A 22,941-nucleotide genomic window follows, 5' to 3' on the forward strand; every position below is an offset into this window, starting at 1 on the left:
CTTGATAGTGAAGTGAAAAATACTTAACTTCGGGCTTCCCGGATCACTTGTTACCAAATTTGACATGTGCTCCTATCTCGTCGTGAAATGCACTTTAGGATTTGAAATTTCTCAATTTGGACTCCGTTTGACCTGTTTCTGAGAAATCTGTCCACTTTGCCAAAATTCTGTCATTTCGGGCTTTCCGCAACTTTTTCAGAATTGTACCCAATTTTTACCATGGGTTGCCCTTGTCATTAGGACCATCACCGTCTATTCTTTTCTTTTTTTCGATCTCATTTCACCTGCTTTTTTATTTTTCTTTTATTTTTATTAAGAAAATCATAAAAAATAAAGGAAAATAGCAAATTGAAGCCAAAAAATTCCAAACATACACGATAAATAGCTGGTAACCCTGTGTATATGAATATACACTTCTTTGTGATTTCTGGACTTGGATTACCACTTTTTTCCACTTTTTAGCTCCAAAAACACTCTTATTTAGTGATATTTACACATCTAGAGACCCAAATTCATCATTTGATCTCTTCTTGTTGCAAAACAAGGTATATAAGGGCATAAATATTATCAATATCCGCAATCAAACATAAAAAATTGCAAAATCATGTAAGACACTGCCCTTGTAATATAATTTTTGTTTTTCTTTGTTTTTTCCGCTTGTAGCTGCTTTGTAGCTCCTGTATACCTCCCCCCTCCTAGTCTGAGTCCTCCCGGACGACTATGAAGTGTCTGTGGGTGAAGCATTGTAGTTGTTTTGGTCATAAGTTCCCAATGCAATTGTAGAGCGATGATACAACATTCTTTCCAATAAAGCTGCTCTTTGTTTGATTGAAGGATTGGTGGTCGGGTTTTGGGTTGGTTTTGGCACTTTGGTAGTAGAATCAGTAGATGGATTCTTCGTTACCTTGTTGTCTTTTTTCACAATCCAAATCTGCTTCCGCTTTGCTTGTGCTTGCCACAAACTCTTTGCGACCCAAACCTGCTTTGTTCTGTGTGTTGATTTCCTCGCCTTGAAATACCTAGGAGTTTCCGTTGATTGTATTGAAGGGAGTTCCTGTTTACAAATCTTTGGGATCCAAATTTGCTTGCTATAGCTTTGTGCCGTCATGAACTTCTTTGGAATCCAGATCTGTTTCACTGTCCTTGATTGTCGGGGATCACTCTGTTGTCTGGTATTGAAGACTCTGTTTTCCACCTTTGTGTTCTCTGGCACAACCTTTTTTGGTCTCCATACCAACTTTGACTCCGTTTTTTTCCAAGGTTGAGCTGTTATATTATTGCTTGTCTTCCTTATCCACTGTTGAGAATTCCTCGTCGAAGAGTAATCCGGTTGTATAGAAACTTTTGGTTGCCATTGCTTCTTCTTTTTCTCTGTTTGTTGTTTGCCCTTGTCCGTGGATTCTTCCTTTGGAGTTGGCTCTGCTCCTTTGGTGAACTTAACTGATTGACTTTCACCTTCGTATTTGATAAGCACTGATTTAGAACTCCAGTCAATCATTGCATTGTATTGCTTCTGCCATGGTTGTCCTAGCAATAATGGATGTTGTGTAGCTTGGTCTTCAACCACGTAAAACATATGAGGATACACATATTGGTTAATCTGTATATGTAAAACTGTGCATCCGACAGTTTTGATTGAATTCTCAGAGTAACTCTTTAACTCTTGCTTGGCAGTTTGTAGTTTAGTGTCATTTGTCAATTGTCTATACAAACTGAGTGAAAGTAGGTTAGCTTGAGCTCCTGAATCCAATAGTGCTCTGGCTTTGATTTGGTTGGTTCCTACTTTGCATTCAATGATGGGTTCTTCTTTGTCATTATCCATTTCTGTTATACTGACTGCGTTTATTCGTATTGCTCCTTCATTGCGCTGTTTCTGACGCAGTAGTCTTCTTTTCTCCATTCTTTCCTTCGCCTCGGCTTGCGCTTCCTCCTCAATCTTTTTCTTTTTCTGGACACGCAGCTTTTCTTGATGTATTTTGAGAAGCATGTCTTGTGTTAGCGGCAACAGATACTTTTTCACTCTGCATCCACTAATCCAATTGGGCATTTCTTCTCCGTCTAATGTAGCAAGCTTGACGGCTCCACTTGGTGATAGATCTTTAATCACCAGAGGTCCCATCCCTCGCTTTTTAAGCTTCTTAGCATGCTGTTTCAGAGTGTAAACTAGGACATAGTCCCCAACTTTAAACTCTTTAGTCCGCACATGCTTATCAAAAAATTCCTTTTGTCGCCTTTTTTGAGCGTAGATGGAAGCTACTGCTTTTAGGCGAAGCTCATCTAGCTTTTCCAGGTCATCTATTCTATCAGAGAGCTCGTGCCCTGTCCACTCTAGATCCTTAGCCACCCTTAAGGTTGAAATCAAGAATTCTATTGGTAAGATAGCATTTAGCCCAAAAACCATGTTATATGGGGTCGTTCCTATTGATGTTTTATATGCTACCCTATATGCCCATAATGTTGAATGCAACTTTGGTCCCAGTCAGTTCTCGACTCAGATACAATCTTCGTGAAGGACCGTGCATATGGTTTTGTTTGTTGCTTCAGCTTGTCCGTTTGCTTGTGGATGATACGGGGCTGATTTCCTATGGATTACCATGAATTCATCTAGAAGGATCTTTATCACTTCATTTATGAAATGTGTGCCTCGATCACTCACAATTTCTATTGGCAATCCATATCGTACAAAGACGTATTCATATAGAAATTGTGCCGTGGTCCTGGCATCTGCTTTTTGAGTTGCCTTTGCTTCGACCCACTTTGTTAGATAGTCTGTAGCCACAATGATGTATTGTGCATGAGTCTTATATGCAGGAGGTGAAATGGGTCCGACATAATCAATCCCCCATTTTGCAAAAGCTCTTGCCCCCATCATTGGTCTAAGCGGCATATCATCTCTTTTAAGTGGTACTTTGGTCCGCTGACAGTCATCACACCGTTTAACGTATTCCTCAGCGTCCATATGTAATGTTGGCCACCATATTCCTGCGGCTAAGACAAGTTTTGCTGTCTTATCACCTGAGAAATGGCCTCCACCTACTCCTCCATGAGCTTGCTCCAGGATTATCACATACTCAGACTCTGATGCGCAAATCCTAAGCTGGTTGTCTTTACCTCTCTTATAGAGTTGATCTCCTATTAAAGCGTAATCTCTAGCTTCTGTCTCTACAGATTTCTGACGAGCTTTTGACGTTCCTTCTGGGAAAGTTCTATTTGTGAGATATTCAACAATATACTGACTCCATTCTGGAGCGATCATTATCTGATATAATGTCGAATACTCGGCTGGCGGTTTTGATGAACATACAATACATACAGTGACATATTCATGTACGCTTTCTTTCATTCCTGGCCAATAGACTCCCAATTGTAACAAATTCCTATATGTGTTCCTTCTTGAACAATGAAATGCACATTCCTGAACATGTGCTTCGCGCAGATATATACTTATATTCCTCAGGATTGATGCATAGTCGTAAAACATGATCATTTCCCAATTGATACAACCTTCCTGCAACCAATTGAAGATTCTTGGATTGCTGAATAGCAATATGTTTCAGGTTGTATTCTCTTCTATCGAACTCTCCTCCATAGGTTAATAGGTTAACGACATTTTGAGACCACCTCGGTATCATTTCTATGTTGAACAAGTACGCGTCTGGCATGTCGTCATCTACTCCTATAGGGTCTTCTCCATTCGTCAATCGCGAAAGATGATCAGCTCTAAGATGTGTTTTTCCTTTCTTTACTACTACCGTGAAGTCGAATTCCAGTAAGATAATGAACCATCTCACTATTCTCCCGGTATTGCATGGTTTATTCACTAGGTAGAGCAAGGCTTGGTGATCCGTAAAAAACACAAACTTGTTGGCTAGAAGATAATGCCGAAATTTCTTCACAGCATAGATCATTCCTAATCCTTCTCGCTCTGTTGTGGTGTAATTCTTCTCTGCATGGTTGAGCTGTCGACTGGCGTAACAGATAGGAAAATCCATGTTTCCTTCTTCTGGCTGAGCCAGAATGCATCCTATTGCATATGCCGAAGCATCTATATGCACATGGAATATCTTCTCCCAATCTGGTGATTTCAAGACTGGAGCAGTAATGAGTGCCTCTTTCAATTTCTTGAACGATTCCTCACACTCCTCTGTCCATTCAAAGTTCACTATTAGCCTGTAAAGTGGTTGGCCTATTATAGCGTACATGTAAATGAATCGTCTATAATATCCACAATGTCCCATAAAGCTCTGTACTTGTTTCGCATTGGTTGGTCTAGGCATATCCACTATAACTTTTATCTTCTCTAAATCCGTGGATATTCCGTTTTGTGAGACAATATGTCCCAGAATTCTGCCCTGTCGGACCATAAACACACATTTCTCAGGATTGAGACAAATGCGATATGTCCTACATTTCTCAAATACTTTTCTTAGGTGTTCTAGATGCTCATCTCTCAGTAGAGAATGTACACATAAGTCATCCATGTATATTTCGAGAAACAGCCTTAAGTATTCTTTGAAAGCATGCGTCATCAGCCTCTGGAAGGTTGCGGGAGCATTGGTTAGACCAAAAGGCATAACCCGATAAGCATAAATTCCCCACTCCGTTGCAAAAGCTGTTTTATGTTGATCTTCCAGTGCTATGGCTAGCTGGTTATATCCTGAAAAACCATCAAGAAAGGAGTATGCTGTTTTCCCTGATACACGCTCTAGAACATGATCAGTTATCGGCAGGGGATAATTGTCCCTGATTGTTGCAGCATTCACTTTCTTTAAGTTGACACACACTCGGAGTTTTCCGTTCTTCTTAGGTACTACCACAATCGGAGATACCCAATCGGTGTGTTCAATCTCGTATATGAATTCAGCTTCCATTAGCTTATCTATCTCTTCCTTGATTCGCTTAGCAAAAGTATCATTATATGTGTATGGTCTCTGTCTGCTAGGCTTTGCGTCTTGTTTCAGTGGGATTGAGTGTTGGCATATCGATGGGTCAACTCCCTTTAAGTCCTTATAAGACCATGCAAACACATCCCTATACTCTCTGAGAAGACTCAAAAGTCTCTCTTCCTCGCCTGGAGACAAATCTGTGGCTATGTACACCGGTCTAGGCGTCTCACCTGGAGCTGCTAAATCAACTTTTTTTGCATCCTCCGGTCCGTCATAAGATTCGTTCTCCTTCCTCTCTCGAATAGGTGGGGTTAATATCACCTTCCTATCCTCTATTGTGAATTTCCTATAGTGAGAGGGAACATCCATGTTTTCCTTGATTTTGACGTTTTCGTCCTCTCCACTCTCAATTCTGTCGTCCAAACTTCCTTCAGAGTTTTCTTGAGCTCTCTGTACTTGTTTCTACGTTCTAACTTGGACTCCGTGTATTCTCTGTTGCGCTTGTTCTTTTCTGATTTTTCTGTTTCAGTTTTCGTTCCATTATTTTGAACTTGATTTCTTGAGCCTCTTTTGTCTTTTCGTAAGCTCTTTTGATCACTGCCTCTCATTCTTCCAGAAATCTTATCCTTAACACAATCTTCAGCCTTTACTAGCATTAGGAATTGATTTTTTCCTCTTATTCTAGGCATCGGATTGGTTCTAACCCCTTTTTTTTTTCTTTGCTCTATAGTGTTTCTGGCGTTGTTTAGTTTGGTTCGGAAAATCATAAAATCGGACATCCGTTATAGTTTCTTCGTTTCCGCTTGAATTGTCGTTGACTCGTTGTCTGCTTCATTTCCCCACTCTGGATGATTGGGAATGTCGTGAAACACCTCTTCTTCATCTTCCTTTTCCAGTGTATCGTTCTTTCAGTTTCTTTTTCGAGCACAGTTCTCAACATGAAATACGGAAACGTCTTACTCCTTGTCTTTCGTTGTGATTTCAATTTCAGTTTTCGTTCCATTCCTTTGAAGATTTCTTGAGCCTCTTTTATTTTTTCGTAAACTCTTTGATCGTTGCCTCTCATTCTTCCAGAAACCTTGTCCTTAACACAATCTTCCGCCTTTATAGCATTAGGAATTGATTTTTTCTCTTATTCTAGGCATCGGATTGGTTCTAACCCCCTTGTTTTTTTCTTTGCTCTATAGCGTTTCTGGCGTTGTTTAGTTTGGTTCGGAAAATCATAAAATCGGACATCCGTTATAGTTTCTTCGTTTCCGCTTGAATTGTCCGTTGACTCGTTGTCTGCTTCATTTCCCCACTCTGGATGATCGGAATGTCGTGAAACACCTCCTCTTCATCTTCCTTTTCCAGTGTATCGTTCTTTTCAGTTTCTTTTTCGAGTACAGTTCTCAACATGAAGTACGGAACCACGTCGTACCCGTCCTTGTCGCAAAATTTTGTTGTGGGACCATCCGGAATTGCACAAACATCTAGGGTTGCTAGAATGTGTGTCCATTCTAATGGTTCAAGCGTGTCCTCTGGAAAGGGTTCTCCTATATAAGTTTCGTCTTCGATAGCCCTTTCTAAAACACATTCTTCTCGTTTCAGACTTCCACATTCGAAGCTCCACACATCCATAACTCCTTGGGTTTACCTAACCAAGCTGGAAATTCGGATCCCGCCAAAGTAGCTGAATCAAACTCCTCTACCGGTGTTCGGTTCACATCTTTGTAGCTATGGTCTTTCAGGTTCACACGTGTAGTGGTTTCCATATTTCTCAGGTATATGTGATCGTAGCCCCAATCTTGGACCATTTTCAACTGTCTCATGAATGGTCTTCCCAGTATGATATCATAGTTATTCTCCTTGGCCAAAATCGACAATAGCAAAGTATGTTCGTATTCAATGCCGCAAGAAGTCACTACAACTTTCTCTAATAACCCCATAGGTTTCTCCATGTGTCCATCTGCTAATTGGAGTTTCAACCTAGTCTTCCTTATTGCTGGTTTTCCCCATTTTTTCCAGATTTCTTTTGTAGCAATGGCTACCCCAGCTCCGCTGTCTAGTATTGCCATCGTGTTCACTCCTTGGAATTCAACTGGTAAGGTTGTATTCCCCTCTTCACCTTCGCAATACTCTCCGACCTTGTTTAAGGGTACAGGCTTAGCGTTCTTTTGTGGCTTGCTCAGCTCCTCTATGCTCTCTTGCAATCTCGATGTTGGATCTTTTATCCCGAATTTCTCCAAGCATTTTCCTACAGTGGTCCACATATGTGGTCTTAGCCTCAAAAGCTCAGCTAGAGTGATAGTGCATGTCACTGGTGTTGACAAAATCTCTATCAATCCTTGCGAGTCCATGACTTTTTCTGATGAGATTTTCGTGAGGGAAGTGCTCTAATCTCGGATTTTGCTTCATACTCTCCTAAGTATGAAGGTAAGGTTTCAGTGAATGAGGTTTGCTCTCCATTGTTCTAACAGAGCCCCCATCTCCCCAGTAAGATTGCAGATCCAAGTCCACTTGAGATCCTGCCTCAAATTCCACTATGGGAGGATTCCTGATGTCCTTTTCCCAATTTGTCTGATTAGCTTGGCAACTTAGCTCGTTTGCAAAGTTTGCCTCTCTCACTTGTTTCCAAAATTCATTGTAATCCTCATCTTTTCCGTAAATCCTCTGTATGACTGGATGAAAACTCTCTATCTCCTGATCGGTTGTGTTCAATACTATGCGGTCATCCTTTTGTGTATTTTCAGGCTTTTGTGCACTGGGAGTCTTTTCAGCTACCGTGTGAACGATAGTCTCTTGCTGAATTGGGTTTTCCTTTCCACAATTCATTGTTTCTTTTGGTGGTTCTAATAAGGCTTGTGCAGTCTCGATCATTCTCTGGCACATTTCAAGTCTCTGCTTTTCCAATTCCGCGTTTGGGTATGTCATCCACCTCTGTTCTTGTGTTTGGTTGTTCTTTAACCTAGCTTCGTAAGCTCTCATCAGTGCGTCCAATGGTTCGTGTACTTTGTCGACTAGCACTGATCCCCCTGAGCTTAAGCTCGTTGTTTCTTTGATACTCTTTTGTTTCGTTCTTTCCGGGCTCATCTCTCGTTTCCGTTTTGACTCTCAAGTTTTTCTAATCTAGCTTTAGTTTGCTTTAGTTCCTCAGCTAGAATAGCGTCTTCACGTTCTTTTCTCAACTTCATGCGTGCTTTTCTAGCTTTCCATGTGTTTTTCTGACTCCGCGGTCCTTGACTAACCACTTCAGTCGCTAACTTTCCATTCTCAGGTTCTCTAGTGGTTTTCTTAGCTTGAGCTCTAGTAACAACTTGCGTTGGTATCAGAGTTTCATTTTCAGACCCACTGCTGGTAGGAATAGTTTCTAGCATATTCAATGTCGTCTTTTGCACTTTGTTTGGATTCTTTGAACAATCCTCAATGAAGTGAGTAACCCCACACTCAGTGCAATAAGCGTTAATTCTAATGATTTCCGTATGTGGGCAAACATTCATCAGATGGTCACCTCCACACTTGTAACAGGGTCCTAGTGCTGGTCTTGGTCCCATTTGATTCGTCCTTTGTGGATAGGATGGTCTTTGTCCTGTTAACCCTCCATGAGCTATGAACATCAATGTTCTTGCGTCCAATTGTATCTCTCTTCATCAGAAGCACTTGTAACTGTTGGTGTTCCAACATTCCCAATCATGCCCCATGGTTCTGGTTGTTTTGGTTCTTCTGGTGGGTAATACATGTTGGAGACATGTGTGCACCCGATTCTTCATAATAGGCTTGAACAGGCACTAAGGCTTGTTCTTCCTGATTCTCTAAGGTTGGTGCATATCTAATGCCCACTGGTCTTGCTCCTGGTAAAGGTGGTTGTTGTCCAATACGGTTGCGGTCTTTCTATCCCCATAGGTCCTGGTACATTTCCCGTTGGGTATCGAGGTACTGGATGTATCTGAGGTGGTGCTAATTGAGCAGGAGGTGCATACTGGCGCTCCCTTACATACCTTTGTTGTAATAGCACTCCTCTGTTGGATGATTTGTCCATTTTTGTTCAATAGCACACCATTTCAGTGTTTTGGCAATGGTTTTTGGTATGGTGCCATCCTTTTTAGAGCATCTTCTATCATTTGCTCTACATTTGGCATGGTTGTTGTTTGAACATTCTTTTTAGTGGTAGTCTCGCTCGCTACGGAGGAGGAGCTACTGGATGCAAAATCTGTATCCGCTGACACCTCTCCATAAACCGTACAGTTATCCACTAAGTACAATGCCTCTCTCGTTACTTGCTCGAAACTTGTACAAGCTTTCAAGTGCAAGTCCTTCTTGAGAGTGTCGTTCCTCAGTCCCTCAATAAAGAGAACAGATAGTCTGTCATCTTGTGGTCGTTCACGTACTGGACATCTCTCAATGTATTGTTTGAAGCGAAGTGAAGCTTCCTTCACTTTTTCGTGTTCTCTCTGTTTAAAAGCATATATTTGTGAGACCGTATTGTGCTTAATCCCTCGTTTTGAGAATTCCTCAGCCAAACTCTCTTAGCAAATGGTCAATGTCATGGAATCCCCCTATGTTCATTGGTGAAACCATGTCAATGCAGTACCTTCTAGAGTAAGACCAAATCCCTCGTATTGTGTATGGAAATCTGTTATCTGCTCAGCTACTCTTAAGACTTGCTTGAGTGGTATAGGTGGGGATTGGAACTGCACTACCTCGATTCGTCTCCATTGACTCTCTGGAATGTAATGATCCCATTGGTCCGAGCTTCGAGTCCCAAGGTTGACTGAAAGAGTCAGCAACCTGAGTTCTTTGTCCTCCTGTTGTCATTGAGTTTTGCACTCCAGTTGTTGGTGCTGGTCTATGTGAGCTAGAAGTAACATAATACTGATGTAGTGGTCCCCCAAAGTATGTATATCCTTCTAATTCTTTCTTGCCCATTGTTGAGTATTGCCTGCCATACTTATCGTAAGCGGCAATTTTCACTTCCGATCCCTCTGTGTAGGTAAAGACATAGAGTCTTTTTTTGTCTGTCAACTCTCCGGTGTAGGGTTCTTCACATCTATAATAGAGATCTTGCTCCCCATTATTATATTTGTATAGCCCCACATAGATGTTATCAGTGTTGATCCTTGTAGTTTCATTCTCTCTTCTTAACCTCGCATTAGGGAAGTTCATTATTGGTGCTTTCTCCTCGAGTTCTTCATCTATTTTGGCTTTGGTGCCCATCAATCCCCACTTGTCCACAATGTTAGGGTTTAGGACTACCAAGTACATGGTACCCTCGTCATCTAGATATCTATCTCCGCTATAGCTCACAGGCACTAAGTCCTTGAACTCACTAGGTCTATCTTCTATCTTTACACAATAGCGGTCCATTCCATCTTTGTAGATCTTGGCACCTTGCTCATTGTCGTACTGGTATTTTATGAACAATAGCTTCATGGTGGCGGAAGGGTTTGATGATCCTGCTGCCATATTTTCTCTGTTGTTCAGGTTCAAGTGTTCCAAGTTTTCGGTGAAAATCTCGTAAGATCTCTCCGAAGAAGTATCAGAGACACTTCCTTCAAAGATCGGCTCTAATGGTTGCACCCAACTTTGGTTTACACTTCCCTCGGTTGATATGACACTTGCTGGTTCCCCTTGTTTTGGTTGATTATTCCGAGATTCCTGCCCGATCTCAAATTCATCAATTCCCCTAAAGGACTGTAACTTTTCCGTCTCGGCAATTTGTTTTCCCCAAGTTTTTGTGGTCAGAATTGATCCAAACTGATTGATACTTGGTCAATTGTTTAATCTTGTCAGTTGGACAACTTCTGTTTCATCAAGTGAGAATTTTGTTACTGTTATGCTGAAAAAGACATTATACGCGTATGATGTCTTTTTTCACAGATTTTGACTATTTTGGTTATGCTCACTCTCAGTGGCCCCTTTATGCTCTGTTCACTCACAAAATTCAGTTTGAACTCTGTTTGAGCAAGTTATGGCTAATTTAGGCTTTTCTTGGCAATTTTCTGCTTTTGACTTGTTTTTTGGGTCAATTGTATCCAAATGGGATGAAACTTGAAATATAACCTCTAGACAGCTATTACAATGGATCTGTGTTGGCAAAGTATCAAAATATGTCCAAAATTAGGTCAAAGACATCATACGCGTATGATGTCTTTTTCATCAATTTGGGTCCAAACTTGATATTTATGCTTCCTACAGTGTTTGTAACAATCTTGTCAGGTCAGATATCAAAAATAAGCAGTGGATGTGCCAAAAGACATTATACGCGTATGATGTCTTTGTCCCAGATTTTGACTATTTTTGGTTTTAAGCCTTCTCCAATGTTTATAATTGAGTTTCAAGTGTTTTTGTCAGGTTTGAATGTAAAAACAAGATTGAATCCAAAATTTCCTATTCTTTGCGTTTCTTGGACTCCGACTTGTCTTTTTGGGTTTCTTTGAGTGTTAATGCTCTTGTTTTAAGTTGATCTTAGGGTAAACCCCCCTTCTAAACACTCTGGCAATGTCAAATTTTCAATTTTAGTCTCTGTTTAGGTCCTAAGACATCATACGCGTATGATGTCTAAAGTTGCAGATTTCCAGTTTTTCAGCACAGAACTCTTCCAATAGCTCTTTTAAGTGCTCAGCAACAATCAGTTACACAGAAAATTTTTCTGAACTTTGTTTATTGCATATTTCACTACCAAAGCGACTTTTTCAGTGATCTAACATGCAATCAAACACATCAAGCAAATAGAACACCATTGATAGCTCTAGATCAGGATCAAATCAGGCCCTACCTAAGCTACTTCTAATCATAAAATGGATTTTTTGCAATTGAAAATATAAAGAGATTTACTACCACACAAGGAGTAGCAAATGCTTTTTATGTCAACAACCACTTAAACACCATCAAAAACAATCTAATCTAAGCTAAACTAAAAATACTGTCAACACGGAAGACCCAGGAATACCCCACTTCCTAGTATCTCTCGAGACCTTCGGAGTCCACCACTCCTAGATCTTTTCTAACTAAAGTATACAAAGTAGTTTATACGACTCACCTCGTAGGATTAGTCTAAGGTCACCTACTTAGGGCTCTCGTCCCCGGCAACGGCGCCAAATGTTAAGGCGGTTACGCCGCTAGCGGAAGCTAAATAGCGAGAACTCAACCAACAACAGAATTTGTCAGACGAGGACGGAGCTTGACCGCAGGCGCATGGAAACAACTAGGTGGGTGTCAAATCACCTACTCGACCTTCTAATGACAATCACTACTAAGGAAATCAAATCTAAGTTCTAAAATACGCAAGTGACTGAAATCCGTACTACGAACGAATGCTATACGAAACAGGATCTAGAATCATCGAATCGATCTCAAACTCAAGGGGAAGTCTATACACTAGGTAAGAACAACACCCTAAAGACTTGAACTGCAAAATCAACCTATAACCACTCCGTGCGGTAAACGCGTATGAAGACAGGGCGAAAAATACAGGTGACCGAAACTTGACCCCGATGGTACTAATGTGTAGCTCTACTCGTTGTGGTCTATAGATATGCTGCACGCTCTATTCGACACACGAGTTGGAAGAAAACTCACACCGAAGCTCGTAGAACTTACCACACATAGAAGCCGATAGCGCGCACTCTTGGTATCTGTGCGTAGCTCTCACCGTTGCTAACACAATGGTGGTGTCGCTTCTCCAATGGCGGCCCCGTAGCTCGCGTAGCAAGGAGATAAGACTCTCTCTCTCTCTCTCTCTCTCTCAGAACACAGTCACGGCGCTCAAAAAACTCACTTTGATTAATAATTGAATCTCCCTTTAGGTTACAAACTTTGGCTTCTATAACCACAGCCTTGGAGGTGAGTAACATCTCTAATTATTTACATCAACAGTGAAATTCTACTTCGGATTATTACAAGCTGAAACTCAATAGTCACCGTTACAATTAGTGATAATGGCTCAATGAATCCCCCTTTAGGTTACAAAACTTTGGCTTATATACCTCAGCCTTGGAGGTGAGAACATCTCTAATTATTTACATCAACAGGTGAAATTACTTCGGGATTACAAGCTGGAAACTCAATTGAGTCCCGTTACTTAATGAATGGCTCAAATCAAAATTAATGTCGGAAAGACATTTATTACAATCAATGGTTACAAAATGATGTGGGTGTGAGCTGGAAACTCAATTGAGTCCCGTTACTTAATGAATGGCTCAAATCAAAATTAATGTCGGAAAGACATTTATTACAATCAATGGTTACAAAATGATGGGTGTGAGCAAAAATGCGGGTGTGATCCTCTGCTGGCTCAACACCTTGCGTGTCATAAAATCTAATATCTAACCAACCCAAATGATTTTATCATATTAAATTGATCACTTAATGTGGGAGAATAAATGGGAACAGTTGTTAAGATATAGATATGTGCTTATAGATCTATCTCAACACGGGGCCAATAGTAAAGGGGCCCAAATGGGAGATGGTCTATCAAGAGCAAGGCTAACCAATGGAGCATAAGACCTTAGGGTTAGCTTCATTGAAGACCTCCAATAATGTGTGTAAAAGTCCTTTGACCTTAGGTAAGCTAGGACTGAGCTTGAGGTGGGAACCCGTCCCAAGCTCGAGGTGCTTGTCGTGCTTGAGGTGCTTGTCCTGCTTGAGGTGCTTGATTAAGATGCTTGAGGTGCTTGACTGGCTCCATGCTTGAGGTGCTTGACTTGGTGCATGATTAAGGTGCTTGAGGTGCCTTGAGAAGCTTGCCTGAGATGCTTGTGGGAACACCCCCTACTTCAAGTGCTTAGTCATGCTTGTTGACTAAGGGGCTTGCTCATCCAAAGTCAAAAATATCCCTACAAGGAGGGGGGCGAGCCTACAAGGGGGGGGGGGGGGGGGGGAGAGACACACACACACACACACACACACACACACACAAGGGAAGCCCCAGCTTGAAGAGGCAGCAAGGACACTTGTCAGGTTCCTCCCCATGTTGCCCTCATGGTGTGCCTGAAGCCTATTGGTTGGCCACCCAAGGGGTCCAATGATAACTTAGGATATTTAATTAATTGATTTTGCATTTATCAAGTCCTCTCTCTCAAAGGGGAAAGGGGGACACTTGTCCCAAGGTTACCCATGTTGCTTGTAATGGTTCCTGCTTGTGATTGGCTAGGCCTGGAGGGGTCCAATGAGATTCAAGCATGAGCTACAAGGGGGGGTCGACCCAAGCAAGCTAGGGGGGTGCTTAGGGGGTATACTCACCCACACACACTCACAAACACTCTCATTGTGTACTATGCAAAGTGCAAGAGCTCCCTCTCCTTCTCCAAGCAAGTAGAGGTTGAGAGCCTACACCAACACTCTTGGCTATGGAGTGCAAATCCATCCAAGAGCCATGATTCAATGCTTGAGCTTGCCATCTATTTCTTCTTCATTACTATGCTATTATTTATGCTAGCACAAGAGTTATGATAAGTGAGGAACTAGCTCTTTCTCGTATGAAATGTTTCTTCTTCCTCTTCCCTACCCTCATTCCCTGCTAGCTCTCTCCACCTTCGAAGGTGTTTGAGGTCTTGGGACTGAGGCTTGGTATAGTTAAAGCTCTCTTCAAGTTTAGGTTATGCTATGATGGTGATGCATGAAGCTTTCCATCTTCATTGCTTCACCTAGGTCACAAGGAACACAAAGAATGTATTGTAACAAGTCTCTCTTTATGGGAGAAATCATAATACAAATGCCTATTGGAGGGGGGACCGGCTCCACATAAATCCGGTCCTCAACTGTTGTCATGTTCTCTAAATTCTCTCTCTTGCAAAAGTATTGTCCATGCCAAGTTAACTAATTGCTATAATTATGTTGCTATCTTCAATTATGTCTACCCTCTATGCTCACAAAATCATTTCTTGAAAGTACTCTCATTAAATTCCGCTACTCTCAAATTGAATAGGAAAATTCCATTACATTGCCGGTTTAAGGTTTGCAGAATCTACTGTAGATGATCTTATGTATTTCCTTTCAGGACCACAAACCTTTTAGAATGACAGTCCGTATGAGTGTAAAACACAGCTTTGAGAATCATACAAAGATTCTTGAGCAGATTAAGTTGTATCTTAAAGACCATAAACCAAAAAATGCTTTGGCAGTTAGAACCAGACCCTTCCTTGCTAGAAAGGCCAAAGATTGTATTACTTATTACAATAAGTAATCATAACCTCACTAAACTTTTTTGATATATTGTAGACTCTTGCTCTCTCACAAGGTTTGGAATTAACTTCTGAGCCCCTCTCTGTGGCCACGTCTCTTGTCCTCATATGTATTAACAACTTGTATGCATCTCAACTAATATATGACTTGGCTCTTACCTCAGACAAGAAAATGTCTATCTTGCACATGTTATCTTTTAATGATTGGGTTAAAGTTTTGGCTACCTTAGACAAGGACTCCAAGGAATGGGTGAATTTGATTTTCTCATATGACCACATGCGAGGCATTGAGGGATCAACTTGTGTGAAATACTCTAAAATTTAAACAAATATCTCTTGCACGATCCATGCTTCATCCAGCCATACCTCTGGCTGGGCCCGTAGTCTCTTGCTTAGAGGGCCACATCCAAGTTTTTACTGGTAAATACATGCTTAGAGGGCCGCATCCCAGATTTGTTGGTAAATACATGCTTTTGTTTTACGTATAACTCCCTTGTGATGACAATGTTTTCCATCGATATTAACCTACTACTTTTCTTACACATGCTTTTCACAACCTGGTGGATAGTAGTGACATAATGACTTTGGAAATTTTCATGCTCTAATGCTGGATGAACTCTTTTTGTTTAATGCTTTTGCTTAGTTATAGGTTTCATTATGACCGAGTCTACCCTAAATCTCTAGAGCAATGACTAGAAACAACATTAATTCATATCTCTTGATCTCTCTTCCCAACATCTTTGGTATTAGTAATCATACGTGTGGAAATTTGCGACACAGAAGCAATCCTTTCCTTTTGATCACAAAAGCCTCCAAATTGCACAAAGCAGCCATGATCCATGACTTGTGAAATTCTACAGCTCAAGTTCCCCTTGGTTGTTTGATGCCCTTTTGAAGAGGTAGGATTTCTCCCATCTTGACCAACAACATTATCGTGAGTTCTTCTGCCCATCTCAATGTCTTCCAAATTGCCATATGCATTCAAGATGCAAGCATAGGTGGTGATTGCATGTGGAGAGATGCGCTCACTTTGCATCTGTTGAAAATAGCTCAGAGCTTCCTAGCCCTACCACATTTTTTATACATATCGACCAAGGCAGTGCTAAGCAAAATGTTTTTTTTCAAGAATCCCTGACTCATAATATCATCGTGAGTTCTTTTGCTACAATGTACTACAATCATAATCATGTCTACTACAATCTCCATCATCATCACTTTCTTGAATTTTTTTGTCATCTCGACTGCAACATTCACTTTTTCTATCATGTGTACCATCACTACTGCTTTTGTGTTCTTCCTCTTCTTTCAACTTAGGGCCCTGTCACACTAGGACACCCGTTTCCCCAACTTTTTGAGCATGGACACGCAATAGCTATCACATACATTTTTTGAACTAAAAGCGCCACCTGAGCTTGACCTTAGCCTTGTGCTGAAGCTCCTTTTGCATTGCTTTTACACCATATTTTTCTAGGCTAAATTGTGTATCTCAAATTTTAATCTTTGGAGGTAAAAATCCGTCTGCGCAGAGTTGCAAGAAGCTCTGCGACGAGAGAGAGAGAGAGAGAGAGAGAGAGAGAGAGAGAGAGAGAGAGAGAGAGAGAGAGAGAGAGAGAGAGAGAGAGAGAGAGAGAGAGAGAGAGAGAGAGAGAGAGAGAGAGAGAGAGAGAGAGAGAGAGAGAGAGAGAGAGAGAGAGAGAGAGAGAGTTGTTCTTGCTCCTCTATGGCAGAGGTAGAAGGAGAAGAAATCTGGACATCTGAGAGCTCTGAAATGCAAGCTGCCTCTGTGTTGCTGCCAATAGTGGCCTTCCACAAGCTATCTGGGTAGGTGGGCTGGGTGGATGCAGTAACTATATTGCTGGCTGGTGGATTTGGAGTGTACAATGCATGGCACAACCATGCCCATGTTTCTTCTTTCCCTTAGCAAGCTCGTCGACATGATCTGCAGCTTTTCTGACTCTGATTACATGGCCAAGCAGGCCTCCAAGGTAAGTAATAGCTTTGGTTTACTACTATTCCTTGTGTTAGAATCAACAACAAGGAGGCAAAGGAATGACATTTGAAGGCTTTCCTTTCCAATTATGTGTTTGTTTCTTTATTTTGATTTTCTTTGAGCAGATTCATTGAAGCTATCAAGCAAAGAGCTTGATTTAGTGATTCAGAGTTTACATTGTCTTTAGTATCGATGACATGAAGTGATATTATATCCATCCCCTTAACTAAAATATTGGTGATTATTTGTAGTATGCAGTCTATTATTCTACCTGAGCTTCTTAGTTCTCTTGTAAATATTGCAAAAAGGACAGTTCACAGTGTCAACATGTGTCATTTCAAATTTTTTGTGCAAACTCATTGAGCGTGCTTGTGGTTTTTGTGGTTTTTTACAGATAGGGAGCTTGTTCCATCACATGGGTCATTTTGTGTGGAATATGGTGCTTGCCTTTCTCTCCATGTGGTAGTCATCTCTGAGCACTTTGGTCGTACTGCCAGTCATTGCACTCACCAGATGATTTTGTGCCTATGTGATAATCGAAATTGTTGCTAGAAACCAAGGTGCATAATCATCATTGTGTGAGTCCTTGTTTAGCAATGCTTGAGGCTCCAAGTGTGCATAAAAATATGTTGAAAGAGTGTTCCCGCGTATCAATACGCTAAAGAATATAAGGAATTCCCACCCATGGTTTGGGAATCAAGGATCTCCACTACTTCGTTTGCATAGGGAGACCTAGTGAAGTCAACAAGATGGTTGAAGTCATAGAAGAGATGATGTTTGAATTAGATATGATCGACAAGATGATGGAGATCAAGGTAGACATGATCGACATGAGAGAAGGTATGAAAGAAGAAGAGACAGAAGCAAAAGGACCAAGACGTCCAACCCTCTACGCTCACCAACATTCATATTGGTCTTTGCCCTAAAGGAAACTCTAGACGAGGAGAAAGTAAGATATGTGTCACACACAACCTCCCGGATGTGTGTGAGATTGAGGTGGCAAAAAGGGATTTGCATAACATTAATCAATTTGATTATGGTACATTTTTTTTGGAGCTCCCTACTATGCTTGTAGTGGTCTTCCAATACCTTTGAGCACTCCTAATTTCATGCGATATGGGTCCCTCTATTTCTTGAATCACCTTTGATACATTCCCCTAGCCTCTTTAAGCAACGACCTGAATAATCATCTCATTAATTGATTTGCATATATCAACGTCTTGCAAATCATCCATCAACAAAAAGATCTTGCCACAGTAGTGTTCACAGTAAAACGACCTTCATTGTAATTTTGAAGGATAAAAACTGAAACTTCATGGCTAGTTTGGAGGGTCACCTTGATGGAAACCGGGTAAAATTGGAAGATTTTAGTGTAAAAACAGATAAAATCCCTAAAATTTTCACTAAAAAATGGGAGATGAGGTCCTTGGCTCACTACAAACTTCTACCCTTGTCCTTCACCTTTGTCTTCCAGGACCTACATCCTCCATAATTTAGCGAGATGGCTAATTTAGCCCTACAATAGATAACACTTATATTAAAAAAAAGGGAAAATTACCAAAATACCCCTCTAGTTTGTGGAAATTCCCAAAATACCCCTCAAATTTCAAAAATTACCAAAATACCCTTGCATCTATTATGGTCACTTGACTAAATTTGAAGGTTTTTACACTATCTTACACTATTTTCTTCCCTAAAATTTGTATGTTTTTTCATCTTCAAATTTAAAGCTAGAGGTAAATATCACTAATTGTAGGGAATTTGGAAACCTTGGTTTTTTCAAGCCCAGGAACTTAGACTGTGGCCAGACACAAGAAGTGCGAAAACTGCGGATACAAGAATTGCCTATTTTGAAGATTTCGACCTACGCTCCAAATCTCTCGACCGACCGTGGAGGCGATATGGGGGAGTTGCAAGAAGCTCCAACAAAACAACATCACAATTTGGTACTATTACAATTGCGATGCGGAAGTTGTATGGGCTGCCTTAAATGGCGAAGAGGTATGTGGGAAATGTGTTAAGATAGAGCTTTGCAGGCAAGGAGGACCAACGAAAAACAAACCAACTCGATCTTGCCTAGAGAGGTCCATGAATCCTCTTGCTCACATGCAACAAATGCATGATCTGTCAAAGATGGACCTTGCTTCCTGTGGAATTGCATGGTCATACATCCCCAACATGAATGGCATACAGGAGGAAACATTATGCCCTTCCCAAATAGGAGTGCGATTGTGTTGCCCAATTCTATCTTAGGACGAGATGGTGCCATTTCAAGGACGCTACTTTAAACATGAAAGAGGTGGTGTTGTGAATCATATGCAAGGTGCTATTGCCGGTGCAAGGAGAAATTGCAAGATTGCCTTTGAAGATGTACATGTGGTCGTACATGAGCCAGCTTTGTGGCACCGATGATGCTTTTGCAGTTTTCCAGCCTCCGGCAGAAGTTGAGCCATTCAAAAGAATCTGAAGCTCCAAGGACATCCTCAATTTGAGTATGATGAAAGGGAGGTGATTCTCAAATAGTTGAGGACCGCACTGAGGATCAAGGACATAGCCAGTAAATATAAATGAGAGTCGTAACAGATGTTTAACAGCCACAACAAATGCTTTTTACATTTTTCGATCGTCATTGCATCGAGTACAACAACCAAATACTGGACTTGAGCGAGCCAGAGTTTGCCTATGACTTCTATCTCCCCATCAACTTCAGGGATTTGGTTCTGATGGAATTTTGCCTTTGTAGAAGCAAAACTGCCTTGTGCATTCAGAATAGGAAAGGATATGCCCAAGAAACCATACTCAATTTTAAGCTCATACTCTCTCTTGTTGTGAAATTGAAATAGGGAAAGGTGTACTCATTGGATGTGCAAATTCAGCAGTTTGCATAAGCCACCGGCCTTCTCATCTCGAAAGCATTGTTCTAAATTATGACAGGCACTAATGACTGGCTGTTATATTAGGTACTTCGGTTGGAAAGTTATACACAAAGCCACAATACAAAGACTTTTTGATTACCAAATTCAACTCCCAGATCAAGGTAAATTCACACCCATGGCTCTATTCCTATATATGTAGCCATTTCTTGAAAATACCCCTCCCTTTTTTTTCCTTGAGAAAGAGATGTTTGTTCCAGGAGTTGTATAACATGGACGCACAGAGATGTTCCAGATGTTCAGGACAAGATGGGTGAGCAGTTCCTTCCTCCACAGTGGTAGATGGGTCCTCCAAGTGGGGAGACTCGGTGCCTTCTTGGGCTGGCCTGCAGTTGCAAGAAAAGGAAAAATATTCTTGGCATGCATGGGCAAGAGTATGGGCTGGAGAGAGACCAACAATTGACTCCTCAACAGCGGTAGTAAAGGCCTTGATGGGATCAACTACTTTTTCTTTAGCAGGATCAGGTTGCTCAGCATGGAGGTTTCCATCCTTAGTATTGCCAGCCACTTTGGTTGCCTCGATTGCAGCTTCAACATGCTGCAGTCAAGATTTTCTCTAGAGTGATCTTGAGGCTTGTCCAGTAATTGATTTGGTCCATCAAGTGTTGCCCGAGTTGATTGTAAGAAGCAGCATCAGGAGGCAACTGTGTAATGAAATTTCCTGCAGGTGGTGGTTCAACAACAAGGAGTGCAGCAAGTTCAAAATGTTTAGGGTTCGGGGCCATCAAAGGCTTGCAGGGTTTTAGGCATTGCCCTGACCAGAAAAGTTGTATGGCCTTCACAAGGCAGCAACTGAAAGCGGTTGAAACCTTCCATCAAAAGTGGGAAACAATGTGCTGTGTTTAGTGAATCCTCATCTCGATCTGCATTGTCAATTCTGCAGCCCATGGGACATCAGAGACTGCTGTCTCACAAATAGTTGGGATGATCAGGCCCAAGAAGTTAACCGAGATACGGGAACCTTGTAGGCCATCATCTACAATTAGGGATAATGTGTCTGTTGGCGTAAATTTAGGGATTAAAGTGGATTCTTCAGCAGGTGCAAGGTGCGGGATCATTTAACATCATCTACTGGAGTGGCCGCATCTTTGATTACATGCACGGCATCAGGAACATCTTCATGCAGGAGCCAGAATTGAGCATCGACTACCAAAAGGGGGAAACCAGCAAGATTTGGCTTGTTGTAGCAGCAGGTCAGACTCAGTTCATCAGGTTCTGCCTTGATTTTAGCAGCAGTAGGGTGGGCAGCATTTGTTGCATCAACAAAAGTGCGACATCAAGGTTGATCCCATTTGTTTGATGTACATGCTCCATTGGGGATCGAGGAAGATGTTGATAATTGCTTCCTCGTCATGGGCTTCAGCAGGAACGGCTACGGCCGCATCAGTCGGCGAGAACTCGACCGCAAAGTCATTTGCAGGCTTTTGAAATCACGTCCAGAAAGAGGAGAGGCAACTTAGTGGGGAAGTGTATGGTCAAGAGTGTAGCAGGGATAATGAGAGTCACCATCAAGAGCAGAGGATTCGCTGACACAGCAGAGATTGATGCGCAGGGTTAGGCAGCGTGACATGTATCCCACAGTGCAGCCAGGGTTTCTGGAATGTTTTTGTAGACCCTTTATTACGCTTGTGCGTGCATCAAGGATGTGTTCCCCTGTCTGGTTATTCAATGTACATATATATCTCTTGCAGGGTAATGCACAAATGAGGACATTGCACTCTTGTTTTAGAGAGAAAAGAATTTCAGTCCTATTCAGATGCTGTGAAATGTACCAAGAAACGGGGAATCAAAGCAGGGTTCGCCAAAGGGTCGGGAATAGGATTACTGTACGGAATGGCCTTCGTGTTGCAATTACATATTGTATGTTGCTTTTTCTTGAGTGACCTCTGCAGGATGCATGGACGGACTGGGGAGTTGCTGGCAAAGCCATCAATGCCGCCCTTGCACTCGTTACTTGCTTACCAAGCTCATTTCAATGCTGCCAATTTTTGAGTAGAAGCAAGGTAAACAACTCGGTCAACATGCCAAAGTCTGGTATATCAGGTATTGCTCTCATACTCTCATTTATAAAATACACATCTGTATATGCTTTATGTAATTGTATGAATGAAGCTTGGATGCTTGTTGGCCATGTCTCCTTGAGTTGTGTGCATATATCTGAATGGTGTCTTAAAATACAGGTAAATGTAGGCCGAGGACACGGAATATATTGAAAGACATAATAGTCAATGGAGCTGCTGTGTTTTGTCATATGGATGATTACCATGGCCTCATGTCCCCAAACAACTGTATTTTCTCTAGGGCAAGGACAATACTCGAAATTGTTGCCGAGAATTTCACTTTTTAACTTCTTGGAGGGTGCTTTGTCGTTGACGAAGACCTTGGCTTTGCTGAACCAGGTACATGGCTGTTGTGCTCACGTATGTTTTTGTGTTTCTTTTGTATCCTCCTCTTCGTCATTTGAAGGTAGGAATCTCTGCAAAGAGATGCCTCCTTGAGCAATTATCGAGGCTAGCATCTTCCTGAAGGGGATTAGGAACACCTAATGCCTCCGTGCCTCTTGCTTGCAAACTCTCAAACTCTATAAAGTCTCTTAGCAGCTCATGAACAGCTTGAATGTGATCAGTCTTCTGCTTGTGCTAGAACTACCTGTTTCTTGTTGTACAAAAGTGCAGTTGTTTGTTTTTTTTTAAATCTTGAACAACCTACACAAAATCTCTATTTGCGTTGATGATTGTCTTCTCTGTTAAGTCAGAATTGCTGCAATCCATTTAATGGTAGATGCTCTCATTAGGAGAAAGTTGGACTCACTTTTGGGCCTTTCAGTTCTAGAGAGAGAGTGGCGCTCGACCAATGAGGAAGAGGCTAACATTACGTTGAAAATCGACATTTTGGAGTCAAGCTCTTTTTAAAAAAAGGGAGGAAATTTTATTTTGGTTCATCAAATTGCACAATTTCACGCTTTCAAGGCA

At 41.4% G+C, this 22,941-nt stretch overlaps 1 pseudogene; it reads left to right on the forward strand.

The window, feature by feature from the left end:
- Positions 1-20,893: 20,893 nt before the first annotated feature.
- On the forward strand, positions 20,894-22,495 carry LOC147419685 (uncharacterized; annotated as a pseudogene).
- Positions 22,496-22,941: the final 446 nt, after the last annotated feature.

Source organism: Adiantum capillus-veneris, chromosome 29 (genome assembly GCF_014529385.1).
Source record: "Adiantum capillus-veneris isolate H3 chromosome 29, ASM1452938v2, whole genome shotgun sequence".
In the NCBI taxonomy this organism is placed as follows: Eukaryota; Viridiplantae; Streptophyta; class Polypodiopsida; order Polypodiales; family Pteridaceae; genus Adiantum; species Adiantum capillus-veneris.